The sequence below is a fragment of the Mercenaria mercenaria genome, chromosome 4, assembly GCF_021730395.1.
Source record: "Mercenaria mercenaria strain notata chromosome 4, MADL_Memer_1, whole genome shotgun sequence".
In the NCBI taxonomy this organism is placed as follows: domain Eukaryota; kingdom Metazoa; phylum Mollusca; class Bivalvia; order Venerida; family Veneridae; genus Mercenaria; species Mercenaria mercenaria.
Window position 1 is genome coordinate 49884241 of NC_069364.1, and position 23035 is coordinate 49907275.

Genomic DNA, 23035 nt, shown 5'->3' on the forward strand with positions numbered 1-23035 from the left:
CAAAAACAAGAAACACTTACTTCGTAAATTACAGCTAACTATAAATAATACTTCCTTATGAAAGACATCCATTTAGAAAAATTGCAGATCTTTCACGCTTTTTCATTGATCAGCTAACACGTGCGCACGTGTTAGTTATCACATGGCACATGGTAGTATAACGTGCTGTCACTTGCGCACGTGATAGTTATCACCCGCGCACGTGTGAATTACCACATACGCACGTGGTAGCTAAACACTGCGCACAGAAAAAATAGAATATTTCCTGTCCTCGCTATGTCACCGTACTATACATAGAACATCTGCAGAATTACTTCGAAACAAAAGTCAACGGATATGAAAATATTTTTCGCTTAATGATTTATAATTAAGTAACAGTTGAAAGTGAACATTGAACAAAAAGGTATAAAATACATATTTTATAGCTCTTTGAATTATATTAAACTGAAATGACTTCGGTAGATTATGTGCTTTCTTTATTACAAAAATGCTATGTTATCTACATGTTGGTTTAAAGATTCGACCCACCTGGAGTGGGTTTCCGTGGTCGAGTGGTTTAGATCGATGACTTCAAACCATTGCCCATCACCGATGCGGTTCAAGCCTCACTCAGAGTGTTAAAATTCTCCATGTGAGGAAGACATTAAAGGCCTAGATTCACTACTATATAATTGTACCCCCCCCCCCCCCCCAAATCCAATATACAACTCCCATCTTATCTACTGCTTATCAGCGATTATGTAACAATAACTGATTAGAGGGCAATTAGCACAGCAGGGATCCCAATTAGACCTTGAAGATGTGTGCAGTGGAGTTGAAAGAAATTAATTTTTCTTCAGTGAATGTGAAATGATAATAATAATATTTATTATTTTGATATTATATAGATGGTGATAACTATTACTTTAATGTCATAGTAATGATTATAATAATAATAAAAAAATAATCTTAATTATTATTATTATTATTATTATTATTATTATTATTATTATTATTGTTGTTATTAGTAGTAATGTATTACATATAGGATGATAAAAGAAACTTCATGAGTTCTTTGTCCTGACAAACAATATAATATAAAATTATTGTGTTCCATCTATACTCAATTTTCACTTTCAGTATGTTGCTAAAAGTGTCTTTTTTCATGCTTTGCTTTGTAAATGCACATTCTAGACAAATGTTATTTATAATACTCTGCAATCTTTAAATGAGTGAAAGCTACATTTTTCTGAAATATCACAATTATCCAGACATAATTTGAAAAATTTGCATATTTCTTAAAGTAAGTTTCTCATTACTTCATTATTGTGAAAATAGGTTTCTGATTATTTTATTATTGTGTTTGATCAACAATATTTTACTTTACATAGAAATGCAAAAAAAAAAAAACTAGTATAACTTGTTATAAATGTTATCAATTATTCATTAATTTAAAATAAATTACATTGTTTCCCCTTTTCACTAATTCATACACTTGTAAGGTAGACTGACTCTCCAGTAAACAATGATCCTTGTTATTGGAATCATACTGTGATAGTCATTAGCCCCCAACTGTGCTGGTGAAGACAGAAATCCCTTGGCCCACTGCCAAAATCTAGGCCTTTAAGCAGGTGCTCGCTCGTCACGATGAAATAATGCACGTTAGGGCACCTGGGGTATTCCTCCACCAAGAAAACAGGAAAGTCGCTAAAGGACCAATAAGTGTGTCAGCGCAACGTTAATCCCACAAAAACACAAAAAACGACCTACTCGGTCGTTAGCAGACGATACTGTATTAAATCAAACGAAAGGCGTTTGTTCGAATCTTTGGACGCAGACACATTATATCGATTATTTTTCGTCTGTAAAAATATTAGAATTGATTTCATAAGTAAAGTATAAATACATGTCTTATATACTTTTTCAGTACAAAATATAAATGGATTAGTTCCATTTTTTTCTATAAATATTTGCATTGTATGCACAAGCGTTGGAAATGTGCAGAAAAAAGAGTTATGCTTGCATTAGATTTTTACAATGGCGATGATCCACGGACGTATTTATCACTACAAATAAATAGGGATGAATTGATTAATCTTTTTCTTTTCTCAATCAGCTATTTAGATTAAATGTTAAATTAAATCGGGAACGCGCTAGATGAAATGATGGATTCATTCATGTTTGATTTTAAATTTATACCTGTTTTGGTCCGTGAATGCTTTTTTCAGTTCATGTCATATTAGTATTAACATTTCTTTCTTTCAATATTGGCATTCATTCTACATACACGTACAAGTTCGAAACATGCAAAACGTTTGACCTTTGAAATGGCCGGAGAATATAATTTTCACTACACATATTGATTGCATACCGTATTTTTGAAATATATATAATTATTTAAACCCCGTATTTCCGGCATATACGGAAATATACGGAGTTGTATACGAAGAATATACGGGAAATTTAAAACCGAAATTTTCGAAATATACAAACTATACAAACCCCGTATATCCAGAATAAAACGGGAAATACGGAGTTGTATACAAAGAATAACGGGAAATAAGTCCCTTTATTTTCAAAAAATCAAATTATTTAAACCCCATTTCTAGCATATAACTATACGGATTGTATACCAAGCATATACGGGAAATTTTTAATCCCTGTATTTTCGAAATCCATACTATACATATCCCGATATCCAGAATATACGGAAATAACGGGGTTGTAAAATAAAAACATATACGGGAATTATACGTCCGGTATTCTCGAAATATACGGATTTATGTATCCCCGTACACCAGCAATACGGGAATATACGGTGTTGTATACGATCAGAAAAAACCCCTTTTTTTAGAATTTCCCGTATTCAAAATATACGGGGTATCGTATACCAAGAATTCCGTATTTCATAGTATAGGGAATCCGTATTTTATTATATACGGACTTTTAAATAAAAAGCCCCGTACACCCCGTATTTTAGTTTTCCCGTATTTCTTCCCGTATACGGGTAATATAGGGTTTCCGTAACACTCCCGTATATTAACTCTTTTTTCGCAGTGTTAGCCGCAAGCAAAAACAATTGAAACAACGAAAGTACGACACTTCGATGAAGATAAGTCGAAACTTCTATGTTGCAAAGCCGATATTACGATGATGAAAATGGCGAACTTGCATATTTTCACAATTGTTGTTGTGTTGTTTCGTAACTTCGACTTTGAAATTCATCAACGTAGTTTTGACTTTCACCATCTTACTTTCGACTTTGCACCATGGTAGTTTCGACTTCTCACTATCGTGGCATTGATTTTTCTACAATTTTACCGTCGTTGTTTCGACTTTTCACCATTGTGATTTCGACTTCAGGTCCCAATTTCACGAAATAAAACTTAAGTTTTTACTTACGTATGTTAATTTAAAATCGTGCTATTGCTAAAGTTATTGCTATATTGGTCCCCTACTGGTTGCAAACCAGTTTCGGAAACTACAGGAATGCGCTTTTCCATCCGTGCGTCATTCCGTCCATCCGTGCGTGCGTGCGTCCGCAATTTTGTGTCCGGTACATAACTCTGTCATTCATCAAAGGATTTGAATATTACTTGGCACAAATATTACACATGATGAGACGACGTGTCATGCGCAAAACACGGACCCCTAGCTCAGATGTCAAGGTCACAATTGGAGATCAAAGTTCAATGGTTCTTTCCTGTTCGGTCCATAACTCTGCCATCCATGAATGGATTTTAGTATTATTTGGCACAAATGTACCCTATAAGACAAAGACAATGTGTCATGCACAACTTTCAGACCCCTAGATAAAAGGTTAAGGTCACACTTGGCAGTCAAGATGTTAATACGGCATGAACAGGGTCCGTTTTGTGTCCGCTTTAGAACTCTGTCATCCGTCAAGGGATTACAATATGACTTGGCATAAAGTTTTCCCATGATAAGACGACGTGTAATGCACAACACCCAGAACCCTAACTTCAAGATCAAGGTTTTATTTGGAGATCAAATGTCAATAGGGTTTTTAGCTCACCTGAGCAATGCTCAGGGTGAGCATTTGTGATCACGCTGTGTCCGTCGTCCGTCGTGCGTCCGTCGTCAACAATTGTGTTTTAAAGAAATCTCCTCCAAAACCACTGAATGGATTTTGATGAAACTTGGCCTAGATATTTCTTGGATGGACCTCTACCAAAATTGTTCAAACTGTTCCGCTTGGTTGCACATAGGGGCCGCCAGAGCTAAAAATAGAAAAATCTTCAAACGACATCTTATCCTAAACCAATGGTCCGATTTTGAAATAATTTCAAATAAATGGTCCTTATGTCACCTTTTAAGATGTCAAGAGTGTTCAAACTGTATCGATTCGTCAAAAAACATGGCCGCCAGGGGGCGTGGTCACTTTTCCCTAAATGTATATAGTGGAAATTTAAAAAATTTTCTTGTGTGAAACTGCTGGGCCGATTTTAAAATAATTTTACACAAATGGTCCTTGTGTGACGCTCTACCAATATTGTTAAAATTATTTTGATTCGTGAAAAACCATGGACGCCAGAGGGCGTGGTCACTTTTCCTTATATGTATTTAGTGAAAACTTTAAAAATGTTCTTGTGTGAAACTGCTAGCCCGATTTTAGAATAATTTTACTCAAATGGTCCTTGTGTGACCCTCTACTAAGCCTGTTCAGATTGTACCGATTCGTAAAAAGATATGGCCGCCAGGGGGCGTGGTCGCTTTTCGATGTATGTATATAGTGGAAATTAAAAAAAAAATCTTCTTGTGTGAAACTGCTAGCCCTATTTTAAAATAATTTTACACAAATAGTCATTGTGTGACACTCTATCAAGATTGATCAAATTATTTTGATTCATGAAAAAACATGGCCGCCAGAGGGCGTGGTCACTTTTCGATGTATGTATATAGTTGAAATTAAAAAAATCTTTTTTTGTGTGAAACTGCTAGCCCGATTTTAAAATAATTTGACACAAATGGTTCTTGCTAACACCCAGACCTCTATCTTAAAGGTCAAGGTCACAGTTTGAGGTCAAAGATTGATAGGGTTTTTTTCCTGTATGATCAATAACTCTGTCATCCATGACGTTATTTTAATATAACTTAGCACAAATGTTTTCAATAATAAAACAACTTGTCTTACTCAACCCCTTATTCCTAACTCAGTCTAATGGACTTTTTAAAGGAATGTCTTGCAGAAAAGAAATTTTAATAAAAATGTTACTTAGAACTTTTTCGCACTGCAAATGGATACAAATTTGCTAAAAGGTAAGTGCGACAAAGTTCTAAGTGATTTTATATTTCAAATTGAAATGGACATACAATGCACCATTTTGTACCCAGTTTTTGTAGTGTTTGAAATCATTAAATAAAATGAAGCTTACTAAAACCATGCCACTTAAAACTTTCAGTCATTTTTGTTTACTATTAAGAAACTTGGTGTCTCAAAAAGAGTCTAAGTGACATAACAAGTAAGCCCTTAAAATGTATAGGTCACACAAAGTTTTTGTTTTAGAGCTTATTTTTCTTTAGAAGGAAATATTTTTCATGTATCTAGTAAAACAACATGGTGTCAGATGAATGGACACAAGAAATGGGCCTTTAATTCTTTTCACAGTAATCAAAAGAGGATTTGTCAGTTACTACACAATTGTTTTTAATCCCCCGCCGCTAGTGGTAGCGAGTTATAGGAATGGCCTCCGTCCGTCCGTCTACCCCTTTGTCCTTCCGTCTGTCTGTAACACTTTGTGTACGCTCTGTATCTCCTAAGTCCCTTGAAGGATTTTCATGAAACTTGGGTCAAATGATCACCTGATCAAGACTATGTGCAGAACTCATGAGTCAGCCATGTCGGCTCAAGGTCAAGGTCACAACTCAAGGTCATTGTATTTGGCAAGGTGTTGCAACTGAATGCTGCTCGGATCTTTATGGCGGCTCTAGATCAAGGTCACAACTGAAGGTCACAGTTTTGAGCCTTCCATTTTGAGTCCGCTCTGTATCTCTAAACCCTATAAAGGATTTTCATGAAACTTGGGTCAAATGATCACCTCATCAAGACAATATGCAAAACTCATGAGTCAGCCATGTCGGCTCAAGGTCAAGGTCACAGCTCAAGGTCATTGTATTTGGCAAGGTGTTGCAACTGAAATGCTGCTCGGATCGTCGGTGGGGGGCGGGGGGGGGTGGACCTTCATTTGTACGCCTGACCCGAGAGGCAATATTTACAACATGGTACTCTGAACTAACGTAGTTTTTCTTAGACAAATATTTGTTGGGTTCATCATACTTCAGTTCAAATAACCTTATTTTACTAATATTTACTTTTTCCCTGTCCTCATAAAGATCAAAACATTTTAGTGAATGAGACAAATGTTTGAAATAACCAAATCAGACAATTTCATCTGAAGAACTTTAACTGCATACTGGGGGCCTCCATGGCCGGGTGGTTAAGGTCGCTGACTTCAAATCACTTGCCCCTCATCGATGTGGGTTCGAGCCTCACACGGGCGTTGAATTCTTCATGTGAGGAAGCCATCTAGCTGGCTTACAGAAGGTCGATGGTTCTACCCAGGTGCCCGCTCATGATGAAATAATGCACGGAGGGGCACCTACGGTCTTCCTCCACAGCTAAGCTGGAAAGTCGCCATGACCTATAATTGTGTCGGTACGACGTTAAACCCAACAAAATAAATAAATTAACTGCATTCTGTCACTTAGCACTTTTTCACAGTAAACAATACTTGGTTTACGGCCACATGTTTACTGTGAAAAAAGTAACTAGTGGAAAAAAAAAAATAAAAAATCAACTGTTTGTCAAAAAGCCCATAATAATCCTTAATACCAGATACGGATAATAATTTTCCTACTTAAAAATACTAAATGACACAATTATTGAGAAATATTTGTTACTTTGTACATTTATACTGAGTGCCAAACTTGATATAGTTAGGTGCGAGAAAGTGCCAAGTGCCTTAGGGCATTTAGCATTCTGTCGCATTTAAATTGTATGTCATTTTCACTTAGCACTTTTTGACCATTTTTAGCTCGCCGGAGCACAATGTGCTCAAGGCACATTGTGCTCTGGTGAGCTATTGTGACCGGTCATTGTCCGGCGTTCGTCGTCCGTCAACATTTGCTTCGTGAACACTCTAGAGACTACATTTTTGACCCAATCTTTATGAAACTTGGTCAGAATGTTTGTCTTGATGATCTCTAGGATAAGTTTGAAACTGGCTTATGTGGGGTCAAAAACTAGGTCAGTAGGTTAAATCATAGGAAAAATTTGTGAACACTCTAGAGACCACATTTTTGACCCAATCTTTATGAATTTTGGTCAGAATGTTTATCTTGATGATCTCTAGATCAGGTTTGAAACTGGGTCATGTGGAATCAAAAACTAGGTCAGTAGATCAAATTATAGGAAAAACTTGTGAACACTCTAGAGACCACATTTTTGATTCAATCTTTATGAAACTTGGTCAGAAAGTTTGTCTTGATAATTTCTAGGTGAAAGTTGAAACTGTGTCATGTGGGGTCAAAAACTAGGTCAGTAGGTCAAATCATAGGAAAAGCTTGTGAACACTCTAGAGACCACATGTTTGACCAAATCTTTATGAAACTTGGTCAGAATGTTTGTCTTAATAATTTCTAGGTCAAGTTTGAAACTGGGTCATGTGGGGTCTAAAACTAGGCCAGTAGGTCAAATCATAAGAAAAGCTTGTGAACACTCTAGAGGCCATTTTTTTGACCCAATCTTTATGAAACTTGGTCAGAATGTTTGTCTTGATGATCTCTAGGTGAAGGTTGAAACTGGGTCAGGTGGGATCAAAAACTAGGTTAGTAGGTCAGATCAATAGAGAAGCTTGTGAACACTCTAGAGACCACATTTTTACCCAATTTTTACGAAACTTGGTCAGAATGTTTATCTTGATGATCTCTAGGTCAAGTTTGAAACTGGGTCATGTAGGGTCAAAAACTGGGTCAGTAGGTCAGATCAAAGGAAAAGCTTGTGAACACTCTAGAGACCACATTTTTGACCCAATCTTTATGAAACTTGGTCAGAATATTTGTCTTGATGATCTCTAGGTCAAGTTTGAAACTGGGTCATGTGGGGTCAAAAACTAGGTCACCTGGTCAAATCAAAGGAAAGCTTGTGAACACTTTAGAGGCCACAATTGTGACTCAATCTTTATGAAACTGGGTCAGAATGTTTGTCTTTATCATTTCTTGGTCAAGTATGAATCTGGGTCAGGTGGGGTCAAAAACTAGGTCACTAGGCTAGATCAAAGGAAATTCTTTTCAACACTCTAGAGATCACAATTTAAGTTTGAAACTAATGGGAATTAGTCAGAATGTTTGTTTTGATAATCTATAGGTCAAGTTCGAATCTGGGTCATATGGGGTCAAAAACTAGGTCACCGGTCAAATCAAAGGAAAAGCTTGTGAGCACTGTAGAGGCCACAGTTGTAACGAAATCTTTACGAAATTTAGTCAGAATGTCTTGATGATCTTTAGGTCAAGTTCAACTCTTGGTCATGCGGGGTCAAAAACTAAGTCAGTAGGCGAGATCAGCTCTGGTGAGCGATGTATAGGGCCATCATGGCCCTCTTGTTAATAAATTCATTTAATGATCTGCTATGAGATTAATATTTTTACAGGATGGCCACTTCATAAATGATCGATATATGAAAAAGACTGATTTATTGTTCAAAAAACGTCACTTAGCGGACTTAGGATGTAACAGATAGGGTGATTTTTTTTTGCATTGTTTCATTTACACTATCTTACTGGCATATACTGACTGCGAGGTACATTTGCTGTGTATGTTTGTGGCGTTTCCTTCCACAATACTCTCATGAAAACCAAAGACGATTGTTAAGGACTAAATCAGTGTGTATAACACAAACAGCAGGCAGTGTTCGAAATAAAAAAGCTGGTTGATTTGGAAAATAATGTATATTACTTCCTTCTTAATTTATAGAAAATAACAACCGGGTGTAATTTTGATGCAGTTTTCATCAGAAATAGTCAAATATAAAGACCAACATTATTTATTAAAGGCTAAATCAGTGTGTATTTATAAGCAATAACAGGCAGTGAAAATGCATTATTTTTTTAAAGAAATTTCAGAAGCTGAATTTTTTTTTCTGATATATAGTACAAATACCTAATACATCAGTTTTTCCAGTTTTTCACATAGTGATTAGCACCATCAGTGCTTTGAGCGCTTTAATGAAAAGAGGATCCAACAGTGTTTGTTTTTAGATATCTTAACCATAACTAAAATCAAGATACCTAATTATTAAAATATGTGGATGGCAATAGTGGGCACCAACAGGCAGTTTTGTCCAGTTAAAATACTCAAGTGGATAACACGCAGTTTTGTCACTTGCCAGATAATAACTGATTAAATGACATTTTTACGAAAAAGTTCGAGATAAATAAGTGGATATGTGTTTGGCAAGAATATGCCACCGTATTATCTAAAGATTCGCGTTACAAAATAATTAAGTGTTTAACGCGAACAGTTATTAGACATCGGAATACTCTAAACATAGACGCTTTTTCGATAACTAGCAACACGACACTTATTTAGTTATGATTCGTGTTACCACATAACTAAGTGCTTAACGAGGACAGGTTCATGTTAGCAGTTATTGGACAATCGGAATACTCCTTTCGATAACTAGCAACACGAATCTAACTTATTTATTTAAGATTCTTGTTACAACATTACTAAGTGCTTAACGCGAACTGGTTCGTGTTAGCAGATACTACTCTAGACATATTCACTTTTAAGCTAACTAGCAGCAGTTAAGATTCGCGTCAACACGTAATTAAGTGATCAATGCGAACGCGATATGGGACAATCAGAATACTCGGACATTCTCGAATTTTATCTAGTAAGATTCGCGTTGTCGGTTAATAAGTTTCTTCATATGTTCTTAACATGATAAAAGTAGCTAGTTATCGAAAAAGCGAGTATATCCTGAATATTCCGATATTAGTTAAGAAACAAGAGATCACAGAGTGATCTTGGCACCCACCATTGAGCCATTTTTGATTGTTCCAAATTTCAAGACTAGCTCAAGGTCAAAATCAAGGTCAAATTTCATTTTAGTACACATCACTGTGCATGTGGTCCATGCATGTGGTCTAAATTTGAAAGTTGTAGCTTGAGAAATGTGAAAGGTCACAAGATCAATTTCAAGGTCAAAGTTCATTTCGGTATATAAAACTATGCATATGCTTCAAATTTGGAGGCTGCAGTTTGAGAAATGTGAAAGTAGGTACTAGATAAAAATCAGTGTCAAAGTTCATTTCTGTACTCAAAACTACGCATGTGGTCCAAATTTGAAGGATGTAGCTTGAGAAATGTGAAAGTAGGTCACTAGGTCTAAAACAAGGTCAAATTTCATTTCGGAACACAAAACTATGCACGTGGTCCAAATTTGAAGCCTGTACCTACAAAAATGCGAAAATAGGTCACTAGGTCAATGTCAAGGTCAAAGCTTTTCAGTACACAAAACTATGCATGTGGTCCAAGTTTGAAGGCTGTAGCTTGAGAAATGTGAAAGCAGGTCACTAGGTCAATGTCAAGGTCAAAGTTTTTTTCGGTACACAAAACTATGCATGTGGTCCAAATTTGAAGGCTGTAGCTTGAGAAATGTGAAAGTAGGTCACTAGGTCAAAATCAAGGTCAAATTTCATTCCGAAACACAAAACTATGCATGTGATCCAAATTTGAAGGCTGTGGCTTGAGAAATGTGAAAGTAGGTCACTAGGTCACAATCAAGGTCAAATTTCATTCCGAAACATAAAACTGTGCATGTGGTCCAAATTTGAAGGCTGTAGCTTGAGAAATGTGAAAGTAAGTCACTAGGTCGATGTCAAGGTCAAAGTTTCTTTCGGTACACAAAACTATGCATGTGGTCCAAATTTGAAGGCTGTAGCTTGAGAAATGTGAAAGTAGGTCACTAGGTCAATGTCAAGGTCAAAGTTTTTTTCAGTAAACAAAACTATGCATGTGGTCCAAGTTTGAAAGCTATAGCTTGAGAAATGTGAAAGTAGGTCAATAGGTCAAAATCAAGGTTAAATTTCATTTCGGAACACAAAACTATGCATGTGGTCCAAATTTGAAGCCTGTACCTTTAAAAATGTGAAAGTAGGACACTAGGTCAATGTCAAGGTCAAAGCTTTTTCCAGTGCACAAAACTATGCATGTGGTCCAAATTTTAAGGCTGTAGCTACAGAAATGTGAAAGTAGGTCACTAGGTCAAAATCAAGGTCAGCTCATGTCAATGTTCATCTTGCCACTCAAAACTATACATGTGGTCCAAATTTGGATGTTGTAGGTTATTGACAAGAAGATTTTAAAAGCTTTTCCCTATACAAGTCTATATAAACCATGTGGCCCCCGGGGTGGGGCCATATTTGACACTAGGGGGATAATTTGAACAAACTTGGTATAGAACCACTAGATGATGCTACATTACAAATATCGAAGCCCTAGGTTTTGTGGTTTGGACAAGAAGATTTTAAAAGTTTTTCCCTATATAAGTCTATGTAAACCATGTGACCCCCAGGGCGGGGCCATATTTGACCCTAGTGGGATAATTTGAACAACCTAAGTAGAAGACCACTAGATAATGTCACATACAAAATATCAAAGCCCTAGGTCCTGTGGTTTTGAACAAGAGGTTTTTCAAAGTTTTTCCCTATACAAGTCTATATAAACCATGTGACCCCCAAGGCGGGGTCATATTTGACCCTAGGGGGATAATTTGAACAATCTTAGTAGAAGACCACTAGAAGATGTCACATGCAAAATATCAAAACCCTAGGCCCTGTAGTTTTGGACAAGAGGTTTTTCAAATTTTTTCCCTATATAAGTTTATATTAACCATGTGACCCCGGGGCGCAGCCACATTTGACCCCAGGGATATAATTTGAATCATCTTGGTAGAGGACCACTAGATGATGCTTCATACCAATTACCAAAGCCCTAGGCTCTGTGGTTTCGGACAAGAAGATTTTCAAAAATTTTCCCTATATAAATCAATATAAATTATAAAAATAAACAAAGAGCCATAACTCACTCAAAAATTGTTGAACCAGTCTGATTTTCAGGGGACACAACTAGGGTATCAATACATCATTCTGACAAAGTTTGGTCAAAAATCCCCCCCCCCCCCCCCCCCCCCAGTAGTTTCTGAGGAGATGCGAGAACGAAAAATTGTTAACGGACGGACGGACGGACGGACCACGGACGCAGAGTGATTTGAATAGCCCACCATCTGATGATAGTGGGCTAAAAAGTAAAAGGCAAAAGTAAATGTTAAGAATTGCATGTGTTGATTACGGAAGTTAGAAGGGCCTTCAGTTGTGAAAAAATATTTTCACAAGTACAGAAAACTAATATTTCATAAAATATGCCCCTTTTTTGTTTAGTTTAGAACTTTAGTTTAATGATTTTCATTATATCTCTGTTGTTACTAAATGGATTTGATTTTAAACTTAAAATAGTTGTTCCACATCATCATCCAAATCATACGACATAAGGTCAATAGCATTTGCTCCTGTATATTATGAGTAATGCCCCTTTTTTACTTAGAATTTCAGGTTCATGTTGTGATGCACCTTTACTCTATCTCAATGATTCAGACTTAAAGTAGTGATTCCAAGATATTAGTCACATGATATGAAAGGGGCATTACTCTTGCAGAAAAATGCCGTGAATTATGTCTCTGTTATACTTATTTAATGTTTTGATACACTTTATCTCTATCTTTATTGTTACTAAATACATTTGACATAGGCTTAAGCTATTGTTCAAAATCTTCATCCAGATAGGAGTCATTAAACAAGCATATACTAAGGGCGACAAACATTGTCTTTCTCAGACAGTCTGACTGAAACTTGCAGCAATTAACATTTATACCATGTTTTATTTTAAATACTTCAAACAGTGTCTCTGATAAGGCTCCAACCGGACTGAAAGGCGGACGGCGGACAGACGGACAACGCAGTTTATCCATACTCCTGTGGGAAGGATAAAAAACAAATGTAATGTTATGGTATAGAGACACTAAATATCGAATTTGTGACTTATTTTGAAAGATGAAAAGGAAATCATGTCGATAAAAATGTACGAAATATCAAAAGTGTTTTTTTTTTTTTTTTGCAACAAGCTTAAGTCGAGATGTTAAAAAAAAATAATTTCAACGAGAGTATTTTTTGAAGAGAAAGGCAAATATCTTATCAATATCGCACAAAGATTTTTTCCGCGATGTAATTACGTACAACTTCTCGACAACAATAATATGAAAAATAAATGTTTCTGTCTTTATACGAAGATTTAAATCAAGTTGTTTGAAAAGTTTGAACCAAAGCGGAAATTTCAACTCGAAAACCTTAAAGTGTTAGAGATCTTGCCTTAGTTTTCGGCACTTGTGAAAACATTGTTTCACAACTGAAGGCCATTCTAAGCTTCCGTAGTTGATTGTACATCTAAAAATCAGTATGCATAGGGAAATTTAATACAAAATAATGTTACAAGTCAAATGGTTTATCGCGGCCAGAAATTTGTACAAACCGGACAGAAGTTGCGAAATTGTCATTTGTGCAGGAAAGAAGCGTTTACCATAATGTCCAGTACTGGACAGGTATAGTGACATACGTTTAAGATATCATGCTTTCTGTTTATGCAGGTAAACTTGTGTTTGGTTAAATTTCAACAGAGCACAAGTCTCAACAATGTACAAACTCATTACTGTTTTTTCAGGCAAGGGTGGAAATAAAGTGGTAGACAATGAAAGCAGTAACATTTTTATTAAAAAAAAAATAAACAATGAGACAAACATTTCCAACATCTTTGGACGGTTAAAAAATCCCATATTAAACATACGATAAAGCCCGAAACGCGTGAAAATGTTCCGAATGTAAATTGGGTGAAGTAGGCGCTCTATGTATAGAGTTAGATTATGCGTCTTGATACTGTACCAGACGGGTCGGTCAATTGTGGGTTATTGATTACACTGGGCGAGTCTACTTACTTATTACTTGAGGATGAAAAAAACGTGTTTTTTAAATGTTGCTCTTAAACAAGGGTGGCGGTTGAACTACAAAAAGTACAACAACAGTTAATTCACAACAAATCATACGGTATGTTTTATAATCAGTAGAAGCTAGTCATATTTACGCTTATGAGACCTGTTTCACCCATAAGTAAAGAATTCACAGGTCCATCATGAAATATTTTCCCCAGCGCGCATATACTTCACCTATTCAATATGATCGCGGCCGCGATCAATAATGATAGTGTTTTATATCTTTCAGACGATGCATGGAAGAAAAATACGCCCCTTTTGGGGGACAATCGTACATTCACTTGTGAATATTTCTGTAAGTTTTCTCAGATATGTCCCCTATTCTATTATAATCATAGTGAAGAGTTAAACAAATAATTTATTATACTCATTATGCATTGTGACCAACCCACCTGACATTTCGGAATCGTACACACGGGGAAATCGCTTAAGGTCGCATTTCTGCTTGCAATTTCTTATTGACTTATTTGATCATATAAAAAAGCGTGAAAGACGGAAGAACGAAAACGTCTGCCAGACATTCTCAATACTTTTCTCAAACACTTTTTTCACGGACCAAATGTGTAGGGAACGTGTACACTGGGACTTTGGTGAAGTGTTTTAAAAAAAACACACTCTATGACAGACGCTTTGTGTAGAGGAAGCATTCGTGTTCCATTCTTCGATGCTTTTGATCTTATCATATTCCGCCAAGTAATAAAAAAAGATAAAGATAAAATGTTAGCTAAATCGAGATATTTTTCCCGTGTGTACGATACCGAAAAATCTGGTGGTTTTGGCCATGCTGTTGAAATAACCTTTATACCTCTGTATTCACGGTAGTTTTCCTTAGTTTGCGACAGGACAAACATAAGAGAGTACATTTAAATGACATGAATCCGACACAGTTAGTATTGTATGCAATCGTTAATATGTTTTGTCATTTTCAAAGGTTATACACCAAACAACGACACCAGTGACTATTTCCCTCCAGTGTTTCCAGATCCATGTACACCAACGGATCTTTTACCTTACTACATTACGTCTCAGGGAGAGACTAGTGTTCAGGTGTTCTGGACAGAACCATTGGCCACAGACAAAAACGGGGAAATACCAAGGTACACGTTAGAAGCTTTTGGATTTTAGCAGATGTTCAAATCTGGCAATGATAAACTATAAATAGCATTTCCTCACAAAGATAGATGAATTTTTAACGCAAAGGATGATGAACGTTTGACTCAAAGTTAACTTTTTTACACAACGAAAGATAAACTTTTGAATTAAAAAAATATGAATTTATGAAATGTTGCCACCCTATTCTGGAATTTTCCTCATAAATATGACAGCTATTTGTCGGGTCATATCAGGAATAATAGAGCTATAAAAAAACAGCGAATAAATGGAAAAGTTGCCTGTAGTACTACCAGTTTCGCTAATTATTTAATAGTTTTTCAATATCTAATTCACTAAAGTTTTTTTATATTCCACGGCCCGCCGTAGGTTCATATGATCAGGCACGAAATGAATTATAATTGACAAATTGCAACGGCATTGAATTATTGATTTGCGGACTTAATAACATCTAACCTTGTCAAAAGAAGCACTTGATTGCGTTGCATAGCGACCCACTCGAAACGGCGTTGCATTAGGTTTTCGGTCGATTTTTCAGAAACAACCCTAAATAATTCTATGAAAATACACACGCTTTGTTTTAAGAGGTAGCCCTTTACATAAAAAAGTGTTTAACAGTTACTTGTTCCCGATAAACACTATATTTGAGGCGATATTGTCAAAAACTTTCAAAAATCTCCTTCCCCCGCCGTACTGTACAGAAGTGTTTGAATAAACGGCACAAATCTCAGCTAAATGGACACATGTGCTAAAACATAGACACATTTGCGCTCCAGGTGCACCCATCGTTTTCATTGATTATTATTAAACGGGTAGGAATTCTTTAAATCATACTTACAAGACAGGAAATTTGTAGTATCGGCCATATTTCTCCATCTGATCGGCGTAAAATTCACCGCTCAAACAACGTTGGAACAACTTGATCTGATAAAGCTATGGCCATAATTATGTTAAAAAGCTATGTTATCATGTCTGGGTGTGATGTTAACTTGCCAACGTAGGGTCTTATTATGCTAACTAGCCATGTTATCGCGTCAAAGTGTGATCTTGTCTACAGAACGTGTTATTATGTTGAAAATTTATGTCAACATATTATGTTAAAACGCTATGTTATCTTTTTATGTCTCACCAAGTGCGCGCGCGCGCGCGTGTGTGTATGTGTGTGTTGGGACATATTGTTTATGCCCTGTCCGTCCGTCCTTCTCACTTCGTTTCCGATAAATAACTATAGAACTATTTGGCCCAGAACCTTTAAACTTCATAGGATGATAGGGCTTATAGAGTAGACAACTCGTATTTGGGGTTACTCCATCAAAGGTCAAGGTCACAGGGACCTGAATATTGAAAACCATTTCCAATCAATAATCCTTGCGTGTATCAGTGCTATACACTGGGCACGTTAAAGAACCAGGCTGTTTATTCGCAACGAGCTAGGCTAAGTTAGCCGGACAAGCTTGTGTCTTATTTCTGATCTCTCTGTCGTGGGTGCTTTGTCTCACTCTGTCCCTCTGGTCAGATCGCTCTGTGTCTGTACTAGTAGAGGATGAATTATGCGCCCTGTGTGGCTGCATTTGAATTATGTAAAGCGCCTTTGAACGTGAAATTGATCATGAAAAGGGCGCTATATAAATCTGGTATAGTAATAATATTAACTTAAGAAACACTTGACCCGGCATGTTGAAACTTTATAGGATGATTGCACTTGCAGAGTAGATGACCACTATATAAAAGGTCCATGGAAATCCACTTCCGATCAGTAACTTGAGAAACATTTGACCCATAACCTTCAAACTTAATTAAATACATTGTAATAGGACTTACAGAGTAGATGACCCCTATTGTTTTTGGAGTCACTCTATCAAAGGTCAAGGTCACAGGGGCCATCTGTCTGTCACACTTCATTTTCGATCAATAACTGGAGACCTATTTGACCTTCATTGAGTGATAGGACTTACGAACTAGATGACCCTTTGGGATCATTCGATCAAAGGTCAAGGTCGCAAAGACCTGAACAAGGAAACCCATTTCTGATCAATAACTTAAGAACCGCTTGACCCAGAATGTTGAAACTGCATATGATGATTGGAAATGTAGACTAGATGACTCATATAGTTTTTTTTGGCCACTTGATCAAAGTTCAAGGTCACAGGGGCCAGAAATTGGAAAACCGTTTCTAATTAATAGCTTGAGAACCATTTGACCCATAACCTTCAAACTTCACAGGGTGATAGGACTTACAATATGGATGACCCCTGTTGATTTGGGGGTCACTTAAGCAAAGGTCAAGATCTCAGGGGCCTGAACATGAAAACTCTTTCCGATCAATAACTTGATAACCACTTGGCCCAGAATGTTGAAACTTCATAGGATGATTGGACATGCAGAGTAGATGACCCCTATTGATTGTTGGGTCACTCGATCAATGGTCAAGGTCACAGGGGTCCTTGACTTTGAAAACCGTTAGCAATCCAATACTAGTGGTTACTAGGCCCAGAATGATGGAACTTCTTGGGATGATTGGACATGCCGAGTAGATGATCCCTATTGCAGCTGACCACGGGCTCTCGTCTTTTGCTCCTGTCCCCTATTGACTTCTTGCCTGTTACTACAATGCATTTGGGTAGACATGCGTTTTTCTACAAAATCATCTTCTGGTTTTATTACAATATCATGTTAAAAAGCAATATTACCTCATCTGATTAACTTGTCGATACAATGTCTTATGTTAAATTGCTATGTTATCGTTGTCAAGATATGATGTTAACTTGTCCAAATAGTATCTTATCATGTTAACTAGGCATGTTATCATGTTAAAGTACATTGTGATCTTGTCTACCAAATGTGCTATTATGTTAAAAAGCTATCTATGTTATTTTGTTAAAACTTGGTGTTAACCTATGGAAACAGTGTCTTATTATGTTAATATGCTATGTTACCATGTCGAAGTATGATGTCAACTTGTCAAAATAGTGTCTTATTACTGAGAAGATGACATGACTATTTAAAATAATAAGACGCTGTTTAGACAAGTTAACACCACACTTTGACACGATAACATAATGTTTTAACATAATAAGGCACTGTCTTGACAAGTTAACACCACACTCTGACATGATAACATGAAATTTCCCGACGTAAGACAGCTGAGACGTTTCATAGTATTTATGTATGTTTTGTACTTTTATAACACATATTTTAGTTAAAAGTCAGAAGCATGCATGTTCAGTTCTGAGTTACGAAATAAACCTACATTAAATGAACTAAATTGAATTCTCACTCATATGATAAAGAGATTTTCTTGCAGCAAACACCTTGTGCTTGGTACTTTATTTGTCCGCTGAAAAATATACAGATTTTCAACGTAAGAATTGTGTTTTACAAGTACATTTCGAACGTGTTCGACTTAAATGATTTAAAATAATTATTTCCAAAGATTCAACATCCTACCCATACCTGTAAAAGACTCATCCTCTGCAATATTTGCAGATCATAGTATAACTTTTATTTTGTCATGTGATACATCTTTGTCCTTCAGCCAGTTAATCAAGAATGTATATGTGTTTTTAGATTTCAGTAAGACGTGTCTTATAACTTGTTTTCTATTTTATGTATTATTTTCTTTTTATCCCTTGCAGAATTGAGCAAGTTATTGGTAGTACGAATGGTTCTTATTTCAACGGTTCGGCTGATGGACGTAGATACGACATTGTGTATCTTGCAACAGACAAAGAAAGAATGAGAGACAGTTGTCATTTCGTATTTAAAGTATACGGTATCAAATCTTTTCAATAATGTGGTCATTTGCGGGGTAATACATCATATCGCTGCTTGCATTGTCCAATGTAGGGTGGTTTTTTGTTATGATATCTGCAGAATTTGAAGGGGTTCAATGCAGTAGGTTAAAAGCATCAAAGGTAGCCGAGGGCTTGTGTAAATTTCTATAACAGGAAACTTACATTGATGCTGTTCTGGCATACAATGTGTAATCAAAGCCTTGAAATGTCTGATGGTTGCGGGTTGTTGGTAAATTTATTTTCTGTTTAAATGCCAGTCTATGAATATACATGAATGAGAAACAAATACAAATTTAATGTGCCTCATATCTAAGATGAACTCTGCCTGACCCAGCTTGTGATGTAACCATGGGCTGGAATGCCTTATCATTGATAGATCTTATATAATCTAAATGGTCAGTGCTAGTGGATAAAGGTTGAATAAGAACTGCTTGTTCATTGATAATTCATCCGCATTGTTCATGAATGGGACTATTTTGTGTAGCACATGAACATCCTTTGGATGTGATTTGGATCAAATAAAGATGCTATGACTGTCAGAAATACACTTTAACTTTGGTAGCGGGATAAACCCGCAACCAAACATCCAAGTTAAGTTGAAAGTATGTCTATAAGCGTTGATTTTCTGTCAGTCGTGGCTGATTTATGACATTTCGTTATGTTGCCTTGGCGTGCGCGCGCCTTTTGAAGCACAGTTCGTTGTTTCGTTCTGGCACGTCAACACGCCATAACAAAATTTTGACCGTTTTGTATGTAATTTTTGCACATGTGCCAACGCGGCAAAACAAAACTTACAACGCAACACAATGAAACATTTCATTTCGCGTTGTCATGCGCGCCATTAACAAATATTTTGTTTTGGCTATGTAGCAAATTTATGTGACGTCCTAACGTTATACAACAAAACAACAACAAAAAATACACACTGGTATCAGATCAGAAAGAATATCATTAAAGTATGTTATACCCCTATGTATAGCACGAACCATACTTGTTAAGTGGGAATTTAAAATACTAGCCCGATTCAACCGCCCATTTCTCTGTTTAAACACGTATGACAAATGGCCGCAATGTTTAATGTAAAACTGTTTGTTTATTTTGAATTTTGACAAGATCGCTGTCCGTACACTAAAAAGCTATCTTTACACTTTACCATCATTAGCCAGGATCAACGAACGTTTTCCCGTCTAGGACAGAAGTAAAGTAACAGAATCGGTGAGAGGCAAGTAATATGCAGCCACGGAGGCCCCCGTTATAGATAATAACATGCACATTTTGCATACTACGAGTATAGATGATAGCTTACATATTACATATTAAGCTGAGCATCAAGACAAGAAATTTCAACAGAAATGGCATTAACCGCCTCGGTGGCCTAGTGGTAGAGCGTCAGGCTTCAAGTGCGGGAGGTCGTGGGTTCGATCCCCGGCCGCGTCATACCAAAGACGTGAAAAATGGTACCAGTAGCTCCCTTGCTTGGCGCTCAGCATTAAAATGGAAACTGGCCTCTTCTCTCATACCCTCGTGGCGATGGATTCCATCAGTAATGAGGTGTCAAGAGTTATTAATATAAGTTGTAGAACTTCCTTCACAATCGACCTAAAATAAATAATGTATAAACTAACAGAAATGGCACACATATTTTCAGAAAAGTCCAGCTTTCCTCTCAGAACTATTTAGACAAGAGAGGGTTCAGCTTGAGAGGCAAAATATAAAGTCAAGACATATGGTTATTCCTTTCTAGCCCGTCGCGTAACAGACTTAGACGACTTGCAGTATAGTGGTAGATGGTACTGTAGGCGTACATTTATTAGCGCGGCAAAAATTTAGCGCAAACGCAATTTTTGGTGAAATATCTAATTAATGCGTGGACGTGAATTAGCGCATTCGCGAGACCGCTAATTTCTAATTTTAGCGCTTTCAGAGATAAGGCTCTCGGAGATTTACGGAGATTCACGAAGATTTTCGGAAATAAACTTAACCGTCAGAATGTTTTTATGTAATGTGTTTCTCCTGTAATTATACGTCATCCTGATTATGAAATCAATTATTTTCACTGTTAGCGGGCTAAAGAAATTATGATTTATTTGAAACTGTTTACTTAAGTGTTATACCTATCCATGCTGCCTGGCTGGTCGATGCACACAGAAATGTGAAAAAAGAATCAGTCATTACAGGGTGGCGCCTTACAGGTCTAATGGACGCAATCGAAAAATCCGTTAGCTATAAACTTAAAAACATGTACCAAGTATGACTTTAAGATAGTTTGTCATGATGATACTTGTATTTTTTCAATGATATACTTTCAACTGTGATGCTGCTTTATGTTTACATACAGTATATAACGTATAATATTGCCTACGTAACTGTATTGTCTTCTTGTATTTAATTATAATGATCTGCGTGTTTTATATTCTGTATACTAGTTGTAATTGCTGAAATAAAACGAGATTGTCAAACATTTTAATCATTGGATCCCCTTTGTCCTACATGCATTGTGTCTAAATACAAACCTTCACACCTTTCCGTTAATGAGCGACTGTAATACCAGACATGCCCGAAGGTGATACGGAAATTGATAACAACTTGATCATATGAGAAAAAAAACACAAACTACAAGTTTAAATATTCTATTTTGCATGATCATATATTTAAAATAATAATATGAACAATGAACAGGAATATAATTCGAACCTTAAATATTAGCAAGCAGTATAACTAGTGCAAACTCTCAAGAGTATTTATTTGCAAAAGTTCGAAGAAAACATGATCAAATGAAAATGTACATGAAAATTCTTGGACAAATTAATGCGCGGACATGAATTAGCGCACGTGCGATAGCGCTAAAAGCGCTGTTATTAGTACACCGCTAAAATAAGTAAGCCTACAGTAGTTGAATGCTATATATGGTAGCATATATTGCTTGAGCATTAAAGAGTCAGTTCAGCTGTACTGAGATGCAGTTTTGATTAGAAAGATGTAGAATGACCATCAATACGATAGGACTCAAATGTTGTTGATTCAAATGCATCGTCTGGCAGGAACAAAAAGACCAGTCTAGCATAGTACAGTCTATAGGAAATTAAGCTGAACATCGCTAGTTGTTGTATGCTATGAATTTAAATATTGTGTAATCTGTCTGAATTTGCGCAGCTCATAATATACATATATATTGGGTTGAAAATCCTTGGCTCGCGAAAATTTAAGATAAGGTAGCCAGATATTATTATATAACAGAGGACATTCAACATAGTTTGCCAGTAGAAATAGTCACCTCATTTTATTGCTCAAGATAACACATGCATAGGCCCATCCATGAGTCTTATATTAACATCTTGTCCAAACCGCTTTGCCAAGGATGCCTCCCCCTACCCCTGTGTGATATGTTTTGCCTTTTCTTTAATTCATATGTTTCTTTTGTTTCAAGATGAGGTTAACTGCTCTGCGCCAGCGGAAGTCGGAAATGGTCACTATCAATGTACACATGGGCTAATGCCAGGAAGTTCATGTACATATAGATGTATTGAGGGTTACATTATGATTGGGGATGCAGATGTCATTTGTCAGTCAGGAAATCAGAGCTTTCCCGTCTGGTCACCTGCACCAACATGTGAAGGTTTATTTCAAATTAGACTAGAAGAGACAAATAAATGAAAAGAAAACGTTAATGCAGTATTCAGAGTGATTATCGCTATATTTCTCATATACTGATAGAAACTTCTAACGCTCATCTCACTTGATAGTTTGGCAATATCTTTTGTAATGCTAATATTTCTTATACATTTAGATGGATATGTTCATTATAACATATTCAAATTCTAACAGAATCAGTGTACATACACATAAAAGTAGTGTTTTTCTTATATATATATATATATAGATACAAAGGCGTAGGTATTCACTTTTCACTAAAATACAGTCAACATCAAACCAAATTAAAATTCATCCCCCCTCTCCCCCAACCCCCACCCCCCAAAAAAGAAGGATAAAGAATAATCTTTTCTTGCTATAATGAATTTCTTTCGAATGTAA